Genomic DNA, 17760 nt, shown 5'->3' with positions numbered 1-17760 from the left:
TCCTTAATTTCCCTAGTTAGCCATTGTTGAGCCACATTCCCCGAATTATTTTTACTCCAGACAGGGATGTACAATTGCTGAAGTTCATCATGTGATCTTTAAACATTTGCCATTGCTTATCCACCGTCAAACCTTTAAGTATCCTTTGCCAGTCTATTCTAGCCAATTCACGCCTCATACCGTCGAAGTTACCATTCCTTAAGATTTGGACACTAGTTTCCGAATTAACTGTGTCACTGTCCAAATTGATAACTAATTCTACAATACTATGGTCACTCTTCCCCAACTGGCCTCGCACAAAAAGATTGCTCATTAGTTCCATCTCATTACACATCACCCAGTCTAGAATGGCCAGGTCTCTAGTTGGTTCCTCGATATATTGGTCTCGAGAACCGTCCCTAATACACTCCAGGAAATCCTCCTCATCCGCATTGCTACCGGTTCGGTTTGTCCAATCAATATGCAGATTAAAGTCGCCCATGATAACTGCTGTACCTTTATTACACACATCCGTTATTTCTTGTTTGATGCTGTCCCCAACTTCGCTACTACTGTCTGGTGCTCTGTGCACAACTCCCACTGACGTTTTCTGCCCTTTCTAATTCCGCAGCTCCACCCATACCGATTCCACGTCATCCAGGCTCATGTCCCTCCTTACCATTGCATTCATTCTCTCTTTAACCAGCAACGCCACCCCGCCTCCTTTTCATCTCTGCCTATCCTTCCTGAATGTTGAATACCCGTGAATGTTGAGTTCCGAGCCTTCATCAATCTGGAGCCATGTCTCCGTGATGCCAATTATATCATATCCGTTAACTGCTGTCTGCGCAGCTAATTCGTCTACCTTATTCCGAGCACTACTCGCATTGAGGCACATAGCCTTCAAGCTTGTCTTTTTAACACACTTTGCGCCTTTAGAGTTTTTCTGTAATTTGGCCCTTTTTGTTTTTGGCCCTGGGTTTCTCTGCCCTGCAATTTTACTATTCTCCTTTATAGATTTTGCTTCTGCCTCCATTTTATTTCCCTCTGTCTCCCTGCATAGGTTCCCATCCTCCAGCCATGTTAGACTATCTCCTCCCCAAAAGCATTGCCAAACAGAGCTTCCCTTTCATAAACCATGTTGACTCTGCCTAATCATATTGCGATTTTCCAAGAATCCCTTTGGCACGTCTTTTATAATAAATTGGACCATTTTCATACTACGGATGTCAGGCTCACTGGTCCATATTTCACTGTTTTCTCACTCCCTCCTTTCCTGAATAGCACGGATGCATTTCTACCTGAAATGGACCGTTCTCAAATCCACGGAATTCTGGCAGAACAAACCAAAGGCTTACACGATGTCTGCAACCAAATTTCTATCAGCGTAGGATGTAGCGCACTAGGCCCAAGGGAATCACAATATTAGCTTTGACCAGAGTGAGAAATGTAATACGTTAGATTATAATATGTAATCTTTATAACTATAGTTATAAAAATATAATAAATATAATTATTAACCACTGGTGGGCTAATATAGAGAAAATTAGAAAATTATGAAAGAAAAGTATTTTTACATTATTTATGTGGCTAGTCCAGTTAAGATTCTGTTAAATGCCATATCACTGGATGTAGATGGTATGGGTTTTGAAGATGTTAATGCAACTAAATAGCAAGGAGCGGTGCCTATACTTTCACTTGTTGGAGATGATCATTGGCTGGCATGTGTGTGTTGCGAATGATACTTGCCAATTATCAGCCCATTGATGAAACTCGTCCAGATCATGCTGCATGTGGTCATGGACATTTCAGTAACTGAGTCGTTGCGAATTAGGAAATATATTATGAGCACATCTTCTGCGATCCACCGTACCTTATATTGATCACTCAATCAGAGTAAACATCAAGTCGCATGTGTCCACAGTAACTAACAGGTGGTCAGCCCTCTGGCTGGAACCTCGGGCGCCCTGACCTTGTTCTCCGGTGTCAACACTCCTGATTGGCCCCATGCATCAGCATCCCCACACTTCCATAGCATTTAGTGAAACATATCTGGCACCTGATTCGTCATTGTCTTCTCTGCTGCGGTTTTTCTGGAAGCGAGGAAAAAACAGCTCGAACATTTCTAGTCTATGTTTTGCAAGGACACATTCGTTGGTTCACAGCAGTTACTTCCTTTCATAATTTTCTCATTTTCTCTATATTAGCCTGCCAGTTGTTACTAATTATATTTATTATATTTTTATAATTATAGTTATATAGATTACAGATTATAATTTAATGTATTACATTTATCACTCTGGTCAAAGTTTATATTGTGATTCTCCTGGGCCTAGTGGCCTACATCCTATGCTAATACAAATTTGGTTGCTGACATCGTGGAAGTCTTTGGTTTGATGTTCCAGAATTCACTGGATTTGAGAACGGTCCAACTGGACTTTCAGGTAGCAAATGCACCCGTGCTGGTCAGGAAAGAACGGAGCGAGAAAACAGTGACATTTCGGCCAGTAAGCCTGACATCAATAGAATGGAAAATGGTAGAATTTATTATAAAAGACGTGCCAAAAGGGTACTTGGGAAATCGCAATATGATTAGGCAAAGTGAACATGGTTTTATGAAAGGGAAGTCCTGTTCGATAAAAATGTAACATTTTTGTGAGGGTGTATCTAATAACATGGATATTTGGATTTTCGGAAGGCGTTCGATAAGGTACCATATAAAGCTGATATACGTATATATTTGGTGTCTCGGGGAATCAATAGATTATGGTGATAGGGCGGGAAAGTGGGGTTGAGGTCGTGGATCTGCCAGGATCTTATTGAATGGTGTAACAGGCGCAAGGGGCTAAATCACGCTGCTTATTCTTATAATTTTAAGAGATTATTACACAAGGTAAGGGCTCCTGGTTTTGGAGGCAATATATTATCATAGGTTGAGGATTCGTCAAGAGAGAGTAATCAAAAACAGGTCATTTTCTGGATGGCAGTGTGCTACTAGCCGAGTGCCGCCAGGACCAGCGCTTTTGACTTCGTTATTTACAATCTATATCAATGAATTTAATGAGTGTACCGAGTGTAATACCCCCATGGCTTCAGATGATACAAAGTGAAGAGGGGAAGTATGCTGGGAGAACGATGCAAATGGAATGCAAATCGATGTAGACATGTTAAGGGTTGGGCCAAGAAGGAGGTTGATAAATTATCATGTATATATACAGATCCACTTTAGTAGGAAGAAAGGAAAACGATCAGAGACTCGCAAATCTTGATATTCAGAGTAATGTTGGTGTCCAATAGTGCAATAAATTTAACATGCAAGTGCAGCAAGCAATTTGCCTAGATTGCAAGGGCGTTGAGATGGAAGGTTTTGCTGCAATAATATCGAGCTTTTGTGAGACCACACCTGGAGTACTGTATTCAGCTTTCGTCTCCTTAAATTAGGACGAATATATTTGTTTTAGCATGGCTGCAACTAAGGTTCAGTAGGTTATTTCCGAGGGTGAGAGAGATGTCCAATGAGGAGCAATTGAGTAGAATGGGCAGCAATTCTATGGAGTTTCGAAGAATAAGATGAGATTGAAACGCATAAAATTCTTATAGCCGTGGACAGAGCAGATGTTGAGCGGATCTTTTCCGTGGCTGGAGAATTTAGCTTTCTGGTTCATAACCGCAGGATAAGAGATTGGCGATTTCGGATTGAGATCTGGAGAACTTTCCTCAATCAGGAGAACGTGAATCTTTGGATATCTATACACCAGAGGGCTGTGGATGTTCAACGATGGGTATATTCAAGACACACAGAATGTTGGCCTACAATGGAATCAGGGGACGTGGGGTCACGTAGAAGATTAACCATGATTTGTTGAATCGCGGAGCAAGCTCGAGTGTCCATATGGTCTAATCATGCTGCTTTTTCTTATCTTCCTACATGAGCAAATAATTTCGGTCCAAATGAACGATCAATACGTTTCATCATTTTAAATTCTGACCATATCACCAGTAACTCTCCCATACTCATGAGAATAGAACACAAAGGAATGCAACCTGTCCTCATAATTTAATACATAAAACCCAGGTGATATTCTGAGGAATCCTCGTGGAACCCTCACCAAGGCCAATATATCCTTTCTGAGGTGAGGTGCACAAATCTGAACCAAGTTCTGCTTTCGGCGAATGACCAAGGCTCTAAACATGCTGAGACAAGAGGCGGTGAGGGAATGAAGATGCGTGCAATGGTACAAAGATTGCGGCGGGGAATGAACCCAAAGGTTCAAAATGGAACTGGGGTAAATACAACCTCCTCCAAGACTGGGTATCAGAGGAACAACATGTCCCCACACTGGCAATGCAGGTAGGGATATATCAGAAGCTTCAGGCTAAGGTGTGCAAGTTCCACACTGAATCCAATCAAGGTAATTATCAGGCAGTGCGCTATGTAACTGCTGAATTGGACCTTTCCTAATCGAATGTAACTGTATTGAACTGGACAGCCACACATTAAATTTAACCGTGCTCAACTGGGCCTCGCCAGATTGAAGGTAACAGTACTCAACTGGATTTAACTAAACTGAATGCAACTGTGCTGAACTGAACCAGTGCACACTGGATGCAACCGTGCTCAACTGGTCCTGTCTACACTGAATGCAAGCGTGCTAAACTGGATTCATCCACACTGATTGCAACCGTGTTCAACTGGACTGGTCCAAACTGAATATAATTATGCTCAACTGGGCTCCTCCACACTGGATGTAACCGCTCAACTGAACCTGTCCAGACTGAAAATACATGTGCTCAAATAGACTTGTCCACACTGAATGTAACTCTGCTGAACAGGACCTATCCACAGGGAATGTGCAGACACCTGAGTTAAAGTGAGTGATCAGTCTTGGAGCTAGATAATTGTGGCAAGTGTTTACTCGGACAGGGGCTGGATAATGACAGGAGCGAAAACGTGCTGCGTTTGCCTGCTGCAGGATCAGAATTTATCTGGTCAGGTGCATATTGTGCTGAGAGCACTTAACACCGCATTAAGGGCTTTAAACGCTCGAATTTCTTGTGTACAATGCTGACTCTCACCATGTCAACCACATATTTAGTTTTTTATAATATTTTATGAAGTAATGTCGTCTTGTACTCTCTGGGAATTACATTATATATATTCCACGCCGTAAAACCGTAAAGATGATCCCGCCAGCGGCTGCATTATTCTTTCTGTTTCAATACATGTAATTAGTACACAAGATCACGCCACCTGATGATGTCCCTGGAGCCTTGCATCATGTATAAATGTGATAATCTCTGAGTGTTGGGCAGGGCGTGCTCGAAGCTTCTGCAGAAAATGCACGGGTCACCAAAAGGTTTGGTATTTGCCATTTACTATCCCGTCATTGCAGCTATCGGGGTTCCAGGGAAATATTCCTGTTAGTTACTAGATATGCGAATGATCAGTCAACTGTATCACTCTTACTAATTACCGCTGTCGCTTTTCCCCTTTAACTGGAATATTTCTGCTGCTTCAAGGCCTATTTTATCTCATTTAACGGAATAATTTCTTTCCATTAACGGAATCACAACCTATTTTTGAGTGTCTGATTCTCAAATATTTGTTTTATTGTGTTTTACACAGAGCCGCCTCTTCAGCGCTATCAGTTTATTTGTTCAGAGTGATGGTTTATTGAAATTGAACAGTATATCGCACTGTGAGTGGTATCACATTATAACTGTACAAATATTTCCTTTGTGTTATTGGCCCTCACTGTGAATTAATGTTATCAAACCAGTATGATCCTGCATATATATTGTTTATTGTGTTATTTGTATTTGATTGTGAAATGGTATTATCACACTATTATATAGTACATATATTTGCCATTTTGTTAGTCGTATTTCACTGTGAATCGTGTTATGACACTATTATAATTGTGTATATATAATTCCTATTGTGTTCTTGTTACATCACTGTGAGTGGTATCATACTAACATAACTGTACATACATTTCCATTTGTGTTTTAGATATTTAAGTGTGAATAGTATCAAACTAATATTACTCTGAAGACATAATTCCAAATGTGTTTTTGGTATTTCATTCTGAATGGTATCTCACTAGAATAACTGTGCAGATGTAATTCCTACCGTGTTTTAGGCATTTACCTTTGAGTCGTATCACACTATTATTACTATACATATATTTCCTGTTGTGTAATTGGGTTTTTACCGTGAGTGGTATCACACCATATAACTATGAAGATATATTAGCTTTTTTATATTACTAGTATTTCAATGTGCGTGGTATTAGAACACTATCATAATCATGTGCTTATATTTGCTGGTACTTCTTCTCATTCAGTATCGTGTATTTGCTGTTTACGATGCGGTATCATCTACACTGGGAGATCATATGAACATAAGAAAATAAGAAATAGGTGCACGTTAAGGCCATTTTCCCCCTGGATCCTGCTCCGCCATTCAGCAAGAGCACTGCTGATCTGACCATGGACTCAGTTGCACTTCCCCGCCCGCTTCCCGTAACCCTTTATTCCCCTATCGCTCACAAATCTGTCTATCTCAGCCTTAAATATATTCAAACAATCAGCGTCCGCAGATCTCTGTGGCAGATAATTCCATAGACTTAAACCCCTCTGAGAGAAGAAATTCCTCCTCATCTCAGTTTTTCATGGACGGCTGCCCCTTATTCTGAGTCTATGCCCACTAGTTTTTGTTTCGACTATGAGTGGACATAACCTCTCCACATCCACCTTGTCGAGCCAGCTTATTATGCTATACGTTTCATTAACATCACCTCTCAGTCTTATGAATATTGAGTATGGGCCAACCCTGCTCTACCTATATTCATAAGTCAACCCCCTCATCTCCAGAATTAACCAAGTGAACATTCTCTGAACAGCCTCCAATGGAAGTATATCCTTCCTTACATACGGCTCCCAAAACTGTATGGAGTACGTCAGGTTTGGCCTCACGAATACCCTGTACAGATGTAGCAGGACATATCTGCTTTCATAAACTATAACCCTTGCATAAAGGCCAAGATTCCATTTGCATTTTTGATTGCTTGCAAACACTGGTCTGGTGATCGCTTTGCTAAACATCTTCAGTCAATTGCACGTGTGAAACTGAGCTTCCATTCTTCTCTTGTTTTGTTCTCCACCTCACTCCCACTATCAGTCCTCGGCCTCCAACACTATTCCAGTGAAACTCACCGCAAACTCGAGGATCAGCTCCTCATCTTTCGATTATGTACTTTACAAACTTCCGGACTTAATATAGCATTCACATTTTCAGATAATAATCACTATTTTTTTTCTGGACAGCAGCTGTTTATAATGATTCTGCTGTTACCCTTGAAACTTCTGCTCGACCCATATATTGTTTCTTTTCTTGCTGCATTGGTCTGCTTTTTTCGCTTTGACCATTATCCTTTTTGTCATATAACCATTCCTGCCATCTACGCAATCACTGACCTTCCTTTTTTTTCTTTCCTCCACACCACCCCCCCCCCGCTTTACTAGCCTCTCCAATTGCATCTCTTATCTTTATTTAGTTCCGACAAAAGGTAATCGACCTGAAATGTTAAGTCTGCTCCTCTCTCCACCGATGCTGCCTGACCTGCTGAGTGTTTCCAGCATTTTCTGTTTTTGTTTCAGATTTCCAGTGTCTGTATAATTTTGCTTTTGTACATTTAATTACCATTGTGCTTTTGTTGCTGTCCTGATAGACATGTTTTCAGCAGCAACAAAGTGAGTTTATGCAGCTAATTTAACATAGCAAAATGCTTTGATGGAGCGTTATTGAAACACATTTTCGCACCGAGCCATAAAAGAGAAATTAGCTCAGCAGAAGGTTGGGCAAATGGTTAGATATTCACCAGATTCTTAAACGAGGAGATAGGCAATGCTCTCGGAGTGATGCAGGTTAGGAGCATCTTAAAGAGGTCGGAAGGAGCGAAGCTATTGATGGATTTGCAAACAATGTTGAGAATTTTAAAATCACGTTATTGCTGGACGAGGAGCTTATGTAGTTCAGCGAGCAAAGGAGTGACCGGGACTTAATACGATTAAGGTTACGTGCAGCAGGAGTTGGGAAGAACTCACGTTTATGGATTGTGAAATGTGGGAAACCAACGAGGTTAGCATTCGAATAGTTACGTAAAGAGGTAACAAAGACATGTATGATGGTTTCACTGCTTATGTTGTGAGACAGGGGTGAAAACAGGCGCTGTTAAGGAGGTGTGAATTATCGGTCTTGGTGGTCGAGCGATATGTGGTTGGAATCTCAATTCAGGGTAAAATAGATCCCCAACTTTGTGAACTGTCTGGTCTGACAAAAGCAGTTGTCAGGCACAGGGATAGAGTCGGTGGCAAAGGAACAGTCTTGGTGGCAGGAACAAAGACAATGGCTTCGTTCTTCCCAATATTTTATTGGAGAAAATGTAAGCTCATTCTGTTCAAGAAATCAAACTTCAATCGAAAACCTAAAAATTGAAAAAAAAAGGTAAAATACATTGTGAAGGAAAACTAGCAACTGATATAAAAACAATTTGTAAAAGCTTCAACCAGTATGTAAAAAGAAAGAGAGTATCAAAAGTCATTATTCGTCACTTCGAGACTGAGAGGAGAAATCAATATAACGAATAAGGAAATGACAGAAACTTTACATAAATGTTTTGCATTTGTACTCACTGTAGAAGATGCAAAAAGCAACCTAAAATCTTGGGGTACCACGGGACTAAGGAGGTTGAGGAACTTAACATAATTAATATAAGTAGAGAAAAAGTACGAAAGAAACAAAGGGAATAAAACCGACAAAACACCTGGACTTTGCGGGCACCATCCTAGAGTTCTAAAAGAGGTGGCTGCAGAGATAGAGGATATAATGCCTTTGATATTTAAAAATTATCTATAATCTGGAATGTTCCCAGCGATGCAATGTAACAAATGTAACATCGTTATACAAGAAAGGAGGGAGAGAAAAACTGAGAACTACCGGCAAGTTAGCCTGATATTTCGCGTCGGGAAAATACTGGAATCCATTGACAAGAATGTGGTATCAAGGCAATTAGATAATCATAAAATGTTTAGACAGAGTCACAAGGTTTTCAGCAAGGGCAATTTTTTTTTGCAATAAATTTTAGAGTTTTTTTAGGAAATAAATATCAGGGCACATAAAGGAGAAGCAATGGATGCAGTTTATGAAATTCCATAAGGCATTCCATAAGATGACTCAGAAAAGGTTATTACACAAGGTTTAATGGGTTTGGAGGTATTATATAAGCATGGATAGATAATTGGATAATGGACAGAAAACAAAGCGTCCGGGTAAACACGTCATTTTCAGGTTAGTAGGATGTATTGAACGGGGTGCCACAAGAATCAGGGCTCGGGCCATTCCTATTTAAAATCGATATTAATGATGTTGATGAAGGGACCCAGTGCAATTTATCCAAGATTGCTGACAATACAAAGTTAGTTAGGACAGTAAGCTCTGAGGAGAACACAATGCGTCTGGAACGGGCTTTAGATAGACAAAGTGAATGGCCAATAAGATGGCAGCTTGAGTATAATGTATGGGAACGTGAGGTTATTCACTTCGGTCGGAAGAATAGAAAAACAGAATATTTTCTGAATGGTGAGAAAATGTTGAATATTGTTGTTCAGCAAGATTTAGGTATCCTTGTGCAAGAAACGCAGGGAAATTGACTGCAGGTGCAGCAAGCAACAAAGAAGGCAAATGACATGTTGTCCTTTATTGCTAGTTGGTTGGAGTGTAAGAGTAAGAAAAACTCGCTCCAATTGTACAGGGCCTTAGTGAGTGCACAATTGAAGTACTGCCCACAGTTTTATTTGCCTTGGAGGCAGTACATCGGAGGGTCACCAGACTGATTCCTGGGATGAGAGAACTGTCTTACGATGAGAAATTATATAAAATGTAACGATTCTCTCTGCAGTGTTCTCACCCACATTAACTCCCTCTTCCTCCTTCTTACAAATATTCACTCTCTTCTTCTTAGTCACAGAAATTAACCTGCTCTCCCTCTTTCTCACACAAACTAACGAGCTCTCTCACTCTGTTACACATTCACTCTCTCTTGCTATCTCTCACATTCTCGCTCTCTATCTGTTACAGCTAACTTGGCAGTGATTGTGATCCTACCCCGAGGAAGGTGCGGTCTCTCCAGATGTATCACTCAGTATCTCGTTTCCATGGCGGTGACGGATCTCCTGGTCATTGCAACTGCCGTGATATTAAACCGGATTGTAGGTATTTATTTCCCATTAAGTTTCCTATCCCTCACTCCGTTCTGTAGTTTCCGTATTGCTCTAATCTATGCAGCCATCGACTGTTCTTCCTGGTTAACGGTGGCTTTCATCTTTGATCGATATGTAGCCATTTGTTGCCAGAAGCTGAAAACAAAATATTGCACCGAGAAAACTGTGGAAGTGGTTATTGGAACGGTTTGTGCCCTGAGCTTCTTAAAAAATACCTTCTTGTATTTTTTATATGAAACTTTGTATACAGTTAACAGTACACCCTGGTTCTGCAGCATAAAAATAACATTTTATACCTCTCCTGCATGGGTCGCTTATGACTGGATTTTCCATATTTCAACCCCATGTATTCCATTCATTCTGATTTTACTGCTCAATACTCTGACTGTCAGACACATTCTAGCGGGCAGTGGAGCCCGCAGGAGACTCCGGGCCCACAGCAATGAAGAGAATTAGAGCGACCCAGAAATGGAGAAGCGGAGAAAGTCCATCATCTTGCTCTTTTCTAGCTCAGGCAGTTACATCTTTTTTAATGTGTTATTAATTAGAACTTTCATCTATGTCCAGATTGGGAGAGTTAGTTATTTCGCAGGATCTAGTATCAATGAATCAAATATTATTCTGGAGGAAAGCGGATATATGCTTCAATTTTTGAGTTCCTGCATCAACCAGTTTATTTATGCAGGTACCCAGAGTAAGTTCAGAGAGGAGCTTAAGAAGGGAATGAAATATCCACTGAGACATATTGTTAATTTATTACAATGCTGAAAATATTAAAGTATAATATGAATTGCACGTTATATTCCGTGCAGTGCTCTTCTTGCGGGTGTGAGAAAAGGTATCCCCTCCCAAGATACACATTCACAAAAACAAAGAATCTTACCGAATTTGAAATTAAAAATGTATGAAGCACATTGCATTAGTGCACCATTCAGTGTTGCAATCGATTGTCAGTTAGTTTCCTTTTCTCATTTCGGTGCTGACGCAGGCCTGCGGCATTCCCACCAATCCCGAAGGCCCTGGATTTTTTCTAAATTCAGGCGGGAGACTGAGAGTCTGACCTACAACCTGTCATTGGAGATCAAGGTCAAATGTTAAAGGAAGGGCCCCAATATCCCATTACCTCCTCTCTCGCCCCAGGTAATGCTTTCGATCCCGAGTGTGAGACACAGTGGGCAATGTGAGCCCGCACTGTCCCCACATTTTTTTCCCACTCACTGGGTAATGCAAGCCCGCGCTGTTCTCACACATTGTTCGCATTCACTGGGTAATGGGAGCCAATACTGGCCCCACACATTTTCCTCACTCACTGCGCAATAGGAGCCCGCATCGTCCCCACACATTGTTCCCACTCACTGGGCAATGGGAGCCCACATTGTGCCCGCACATTGTTCCCCATTCACTGGGCAATGGGAGCCCGCACTGGCCCACACATTTTTCCGTTCACTCCGCAATGGGAGCCTGCACTCTCTCCACACTTTGTTCGCACTCACTGGGCAATGGGAGCCGGCACTAGCCCGATAAATTGTTGCAACTCACTCGGCAATAACTGCACTCTCCCCACACATTGTTCACATTCACTCGGTAATGGGAGCCCCCAATGTGCGCACACTTTATTCCCCACTCACTGGGCAATGGGTGCCAGAACTGTCGCCACACACTATTCCCGCTCACTGTGCAATGGGAGCCCGCACTGGACTCACATAAATTTTCCACTCATTGAAAAATGAGATCCAGCACTGTCCCCACACATTGAGCAATGACCACACTGTCTGCACACATTGTTCCCCACTCACTGGGCAATGGGAAGCCGCACTGTCCGCACACAAATTTCCCCATTCACTCGGAACAGACGGCACTGTCCTCACACATTTTTTCCACTCACTGGGCAATGGCGGCCCGCATTATGCCTGCACATTTTTCACAGGCACTGGGCAATGACCGCACTGTCCCGACACATTGTTCCCACTCACATGGCAAAGGCAGCCCGCACTCTCCCCACATATTGTTCCCCACTCACTTTGCAATGGGACCTTGCACTGTCCCCACATAGTGTTCACACTCACTGAGCAATGACCGCACTGTCCACACATATTGTTCCCCACTCACTGGGCAATGACCGCACTGTCGCAGACATTGTTGCAACTCATTGGTCAATGGGAGCACGCACTGTCCCCACACATTTTTACCACTCACTGCGTAATTGAAGTCCGCACTCACCCCACACATTGTTCTACTGTCACTGGGCAACGGGAGCCTGAACTCTCTCCACACATTGTTCCCCACTCAGAGGCAATGGGAGCGCGCACTGTCCACCCACATTCTTCTCACTCACTGGGCAATGGGAGCTCGCAATCTCCCTACACTTTGCTCCCCATTGACTGCATAACACTCGATGGTCGCGCGATCTTCACGCGATTTTCTCTGCTAACTCTACAACGCTCCATGTCCGCTTACCTGTGTCCATAAACATATTAACAGAGGGATTGCTGCAAGGAAAGGACAATCGACCGTGTAGGTTGTTATCTGCCATCCAAACAGAGTTGTTTTCTAATCAAGGCAATTAACCTCTATCAACCAGCCTGCAATAACCCACACACTAGGCGAGTATAACCCCAGTGTCATGACTCATGTTAATTCGTAAATGTCTCCCCTGAAAGATTTCTTCATGAAATAAGTCGATACAATTCGCTTTAAACTGTATAATTTCTGAATGCTTCCAACGTATCTCAAGGGTGATTCTGCATAGATTGACCACTCGCCCTTTGAAATAATGTTTCCACAGAATATGTTGAATATATCCACTTGAAGCGCATGCCCAGTCCTCCAGTCCGACTGTTCTGCCCAAGGTGCCAATCCTGGCCATGGTCGGAATATCATCTCTTTAGAATCGCAAAAGCAGCAAATATATCACATCTTGACTTTCTCTTTTCCTGCGAGAAAATGTGCAATTTACATAATCGATTCTCACAATCCAAATCCTCCATCACATTAATCATTCTTGTTAATCGCCACTAGTGACCCTTTAATAGCTGCAATATTCTGTGGTGCCCATATCGGCACACAGCATTTATTAGTACAGTTGCAGCAACGATTTATATAGTGACATCTGGGCTCAATCAAAACCTATTTACAGCATCTGATTGCTTTACTCATTGCTGCGATAGTTTGAACTGTTTTCCTCAAGGCCCCTCAGACTTCTAACTTTTTCAATACAAATGCATTTATTTATATTTACATATTAGTTCCTTCCTGGGTTTTTTCGTTCCATGTGACTTAATTAGTAATTCTCTACTTCCATGACATCTGCTGCCTGTCTGTCCAATTATTAAGTGTTTGAACCCTTCTGTAAATTATCATGCTCAGCTTTACAGTCTGCAAACCGCATCAGCATTGTGTGTTCTGTAAACGTTGTGACTCCAACTTCCAATGATTTATAAAGCTATTAAACAAAATATGTCCAAAAAGATTTCTGTGGAACTCCACTGGTAATATTCTCTCAGGCCGATGACAATGGCTGTACCACCACACACTGCGCTCTATTGGTATGCAAATTACAAATCCTTTGTGAATTATTATCAATGAGCATCGCCATCTTTTTTTCAGTGCCATCCTTTCCACAGGAACTGTATTAAAGACCTCTCTGAAACGAAGTATACCTCGTCTATAGCCTAACCCCTGTCAAGCTCCTAATTCATACTGTCAAAGTGCATCATATCCATTGCCTTTCCCCTGCCAAGATCTTATGACTTACTCTCAAACTACACCACAACCATTGCCTCACCCCTGTCAAACTCCTCTCAAACTATCGAAGAGAACTAGTGAATGAGATTGACAAGTGCTCTTCTTCATTAATATGCTGGTTATATTTTTTTATTTTGTGAATACATTTCGATCAAGATCTTCCAAGATCTTATCTTTAATCAGTGTTTTCCTGATTTTACACACAATGGACGTCTAAATCATTTATCTGTAGTTTTCTGCGACACTTTTGATACCGTGTTAATGGAGTTTAGGCGTGCCATCTGACACCCTACAGTCCCAGGCACCTCTCTGAATTATTCAATAATTTATCCCAGATTTCTGCCCGAGTTCCTGCAATTTTCCCCCATTCTCCACAAGGATACTCAGATGAATCTTTCCCGATCCCTGAGATTGATTCCTCTTAAGATTGCACAGTTGTTCATCAGCCATGATGGTGGTGCTCCAGAAAGTGCCATATCTTACATCTGGAACACCCTATCGTTCCCAAATCCTGAGCAATTAAATTACCTGACACCTCTTTTGTAGAAATCGAAGCACAAATCTTATTTAGTCCTTTTGCCACCTGTTTACAATCAGTTATCATGTGCATGCAGCATCAGTTTCAATCCCTCACTCGATCACAATTTCAGAGGCCTCACTTCATCCATCATTTCACGTTTTTTCGTAATGCTACTAAAAAACAACTTATCAAACTCTTCGTTTGCCGTTTTGAAATCAGAATTTTTCTTTGCCATCTTCATGCACATTTTAGACTCCAGGCTTGCGTTTAAGATTGCCTCAATCCAAACTACTTACTGTGCCATCAAAAATGTTGTCTCTAATTGTGGATTTAGGGCTCTCAAGGCTTCCATCTCCAGGCATGCATTTTGTTATGAATCCAGCTAAATGTTGTGCCCTTTCTTTCATGTCCTTAAATACTTTATTCTTTAGTTACTTTCGTGTCAGGGTCAAGGTAGCAGGCACGCCTTCCCAGCATATCAACGTATAATCACTAGGCTATTGTCTATATATGTTGGTGGAAACACAAGTTCGTTTGTAATATCAGGCAGTTTTATAATTGATTATCAATAGCTGTCATCACCCATTGGTTTATAGTGTAAATTGATTGAATGCTAACACAAAATGCTCACAATATGTGGTTGATTTGATTCTGTCTTGACAAAAGAGTCGACGTCTGTCAATCACACCATAGCTTACGGTGTGAGGAGGCTGGAGCAATTGGATGCGATAAAACAGATGAAACGCTTGGCAGTGATCCGAGTGGAAAAGTCTCCCGGTCTGGCTGGAATGCATCGTAAGTCATTGAGGGGGAAAACGTTGAAATAGCAAAGGATCTGGCCACAATTTACAACCTTCCCTGGATACACGAGTGGTGTTAGAAAATTGGAAGGTTGCAAATGTGGCATCCTGTTAAAAACGGGATGCGTTTGACCCGTTAACTGTAGACCAGTCATTGGTGGCGGTAAAGGGCCCAATGAGTACAATGCAGTAGAACTTTAATTGTCACTTGGAAGAATACGGCTTAATAAATGACAACCAACACGGATTTGTAAAGGACTCATCATTTTCCACAATCTTGATTTAGTCCATTGATGAAATAACAGAGAGTACTGGTGGATGTATCGTGATTAATGTGTATATGGAATTACAAAAGGAACTATACAAAGTGCCATGTAATAGAATTGTAAGCAAAATGGAGGTCCATGGGAATAATAAGGTAACATGGATGTAAAATTGGTAAGGAACAGAAAGCAGAGAGCAGTGGTGATAGGGTACTCTTCGAATACGTAAGGAATGTATCAAGTAGTGTCCCCCGATGGGCGGTTTTAGGATCACAGCGCTTCTTCAGATATTTTAATGAACTGTACCTCGGAGCCATAACCTCAAAATTTGCGCATGACACAAAACTTGGAAATTTGGTAAAAAAACTTCTTCCTTCGTATTGTAGTAGCAAAGTAAATCATACCATAGCTTCCGGTGTGATAGTGAGGATATTTTGTTGGCTGCCTGCAAATTTAGTCTCAGGGCAGTGCCCAATGATGTCCTCCAGGGTCTGAATAAGAATTCCACAGTCTCATGTTGGGAATGTTTTAATTATCCACCTATTGAGAAGGTGGGAGCATCTGACATGCCCGGTTGTGAGGAGGTTCATGTCTGTCCAATGTTGGTGAGGAAGGTTTCATCCTTCAGGCTGTACTGTTGGCTCCTCGATAAGGAATCCATTCTATATTTCGCAGCTCTTCAATATTTCACCTTCGATCCTCAAGGCTGATGGCAGATCGTAGAAGGACTTCTGCGACAGTCCAAAACGGCCTTCTAGATTTGACACATGTTGATGTTCTGTAGCTCAAGTCGACCTGGATTGTCGTGCATTTCTTGGTGTAGCGGTTGTACGCAATGACGAGGAGAGAGGAGTGTGGCAGATTTTCACTGCCCTTTTTGTGAAGAAGTGCTTTCTGGCATTACCTCTGAACAGGGGAAGAGCTTCCAGAATTTCTCTGTCGAGTGTCACACGTGTAGATTCGACATATATGTCACATATCGGAGAGAAAATGGTGAGTGTTGAACTGAACCCAGCCAGCGTCAGTTCCTTCAAGGAAGGACAGGAGGGGAAGCAATGAGTGAACAACTGAATTCAGCAAGAGTCAGCGGCTTACGGCGAGGAGAGGGAGGGGACCTAGGCCTAACTCTAATTGCAATTTATGCCTTCCTGTTCTGGACTCCATAACAACATGAAATATTTTCTCACTATCTATGCTTTCAAATTATTTAATCTTTCAAAGTTGCGTTGAATTCTAGACTTTGCAGTACGCCTCCCGCTCCTGCCCTGAAGGAGTTGACTCTGTCTAGGTTCAGTTCTACACTCACTAGTCCCCCTCCCTATTCTCCCCTGAATGTGCTGACTCTTGCTGTGTTCAGTCCTACACTAACTGGTTCCCCTCTACCTCATCCCGCGAGGTTGCTGAGCGAGGCTGAGTTCAATTCTACACTTAGAGGTTGCCTTTTCGAGATTCCCCTTAAGTGCAGAGTATTGCTGAATTCAGTTCTGTACTCATTGGTTCCCCTCCTCTCCTTCCTTGAAGGAACTGACTCTGGCTGTTCAAAATTCAACATTTTCTCTCCGATATGTGACTCATATTCCCAATCTACATGTGTGACAGTTGACAGCTAAATTCTGAAAGCCCTTACACTGTCGTCAGCTGCCTCTTCACATGTGCTCTCCCCGGCATGTCCACCTGATCATCCTCCCAATGGCTCAGTGGTTAGAGTCACCGCCCTGTGCTGGTGAGTCATAGCAACAGGAATCGGCTATTCAGCCCCTCCAGTCTGTTCAATAATTACATTAAATAATTGCTGAGCTGTATCTCAAATAAAATTAAACTACTTTGCTCCATATTCCTTGATAAATGTAGCTCGGTCGGCAACACTCTCGCCTCTGAGTAAACAGTGTGTCGGTTCAATCATCCATCTCTCTGCAGCAGAATGGCCGAAACATTCTGGATGAGAAATTCTCCTCTTTATGATTTGTTACTGTTCTATATTAATCTGGAAATTTTTAATACAGATCTACACCAAGACCAGTGGTAATATTCGACATCTAAAAAATGCTTCCTCCCCTTCGAGAAATTGAATCCAGGTCTCATGATGGAGGTAACACGTTTTTCTGGAAAAGAAAGTGAGAGGAATAACGCTGCCTTCATGGAGTCGGCTTCGCCGTCAAAAATGAACTAG

At 41.9% G+C, this 17760-nt stretch overlaps 1 pseudogene; it reads left to right on the top strand.

Annotated features, from left to right (window-relative positions):
- Positions 1 to 5317: 5317 nt before the first annotated feature.
- Positions 5318 to 11031, top strand: LOC139252669 (thyrotropin-releasing hormone receptor-like; annotated as a pseudogene).
- Positions 11032 to 17760: the final 6729 nt, after the last annotated feature.

The sequence above is a fragment of the Pristiophorus japonicus genome, unplaced genomic scaffold, assembly GCF_044704955.1.
Source record: "Pristiophorus japonicus isolate sPriJap1 unplaced genomic scaffold, sPriJap1.hap1 HAP1_SCAFFOLD_474, whole genome shotgun sequence".
Taxonomy (NCBI): Eukaryota; Metazoa; Chordata; class Chondrichthyes; family Pristiophoridae; genus Pristiophorus; species Pristiophorus japonicus.
Note: the sequence above shows the minus strand (reverse complement) of the source record. Positions and strands in the feature narration are given on the sequence as shown.